Source organism: Triticum aestivum, chromosome 5B, assembly GCF_018294505.1.
Source record: "Triticum aestivum cultivar Chinese Spring chromosome 5B, IWGSC CS RefSeq v2.1, whole genome shotgun sequence".
In the NCBI taxonomy this organism is placed as follows: Eukaryota; Viridiplantae; Streptophyta; class Magnoliopsida; order Poales; family Poaceae; genus Triticum; species Triticum aestivum.
In genome coordinates this window covers 510,693,885-510,695,698 of record NC_057807.1, presented here as the reverse complement: position 1 = coordinate 510,695,698, position 1,814 = coordinate 510,693,885, and positions in this window count along the sequence as shown.

Below are 1,814 nucleotides of genomic sequence, written 5' to 3'. Positions count from 1 at the left end.
TACATCGAATTTTGGTCTGCATTTTTTAGGGCTTGTAGACATATGTGTTGTGCATATCCACAATTTTTTTCTTTTTTTTTTTGAAATATTCACATTTGAGTTTTAAAAATCAGTATCATGAGAGCATACGAGAGGTGGTATCACCTGATATTTTCCCGTGTTTGACTATAGTGTTCACCTCACGGGTGTCGGTGTCGGCATCAGCTGGCCTCGTCGCCGTCGTCGTCTACCGACCCACGAGGTTTACACGTAGCAGCGTAGATGGGGTACAACAAAGAAGCAACGTTGTCTGAACTCTGAAGTGGGTAACCTTTTGTTGTCTTGTGTGCGGCGCACGCACCAAGCACTACAAAATCCTGTGTAGTCTGCCGTAGTTCACGAAACAGTCATGTTAAATCTTAGTCCATATTATATTCGTGAGATTTTACATTGAAATTCATGCAAACAAAAAAATCAGTTTGTTTAAACCACCTTTTTATTGATTAAACAAGATTATTATTACAATCATTCATTACAAAATTCATCATGCAGGGCGGAACATCGTTAACAAGGATACCATCCAATCTATTATTGAAACTAAACTTTGCAATCGTATGGGCCACAACATTAGCCAAACGATTAATCTTGGAGTATTTAAAATTATTTATAAGCTTTGATAAACTCCTCGCTTCCTTTTTCAAATCCGCCATTGGAGACTTGTCTCCTATTTCATTTGCAAGGGACGCAACCACAAACACACAATCACTTGACTAAGACTTGCTCGGTTAAGTTGATGAAGACCTAATCACACCTTTCACGAAAATCACGAACACTTGGCGGCAGTAAGTACAGTGGAATTCATATTTTGTTGATCAAATTATAAAGAATTAAATTATAAGCAGGAAGAGGTGGTGGATGCATATGTGATGCAGAGGATGGGTAATACAAGCTTCCATTGGGGCATCTTCAACCGCAACCTGCAAAAATCACCCCGCATCCGTCCACGGCAAGGGGGTTCAGTCCGCGGATACGAATGCCCGAGGACGACATACAACGCTAGCCGCATATATTTCAAACTCCATTTTAACTAATTGGACTAAATCCATGCAAAGCAGACGATATTCATCAAAGTTCAGATTGCATGTCATACAAATTAAATCTAGTACAACAATGTCTCTAATTTGACTAGATCTTGGATGTCCAACAATTTTTCATGAACGGATCATGTCATTCTACACAAACTTCCCTTTCAGTTTCATCCAGCAGTGTGTGCACGTAAATGGCCGTCCCTCTGTCATGTGGTACACCACGACGGCGTGTGCGGGCTACATATAGACCAACATTGAGTGAACGAATCAATCAACAATTTGAACAAGAGGAAGCAAAACTTACGATCTCATCCTCTGCCGCATGCAACGGCCACCTTGCCTCCAGCTGATGAACCACGTTACAAAACTTGGTGATGTTGGTCTGAATAGGTTATCAGCGATATGATAACGACCTCATATTTCGTTCTTGAATGATGTACATGTCATAGGGCGCAATGTGCTTTCGTGCGTGAGACGATTCATACACTTGCTGCCAAAAGGTCCCCGCTCTGCTCCTGCCTATGGAATCCGTGGATACGGCCAACGACACATCGCACACCAACTCATCCTCCGTGCTTGAGTAGCTCGCTATCCTTCCACTCTAGAAAATGATTCGAAAATAAGCTCAATGACATTTGACCGAACACCTGCCAAGCATGGTGTCCGCCATGGAAGTCGTCGACTGGGGGCGAAGTGTACTTAGGTACAAACTGCTCCAGGGTGGACATCGCCATCGTAAAAGCGAGT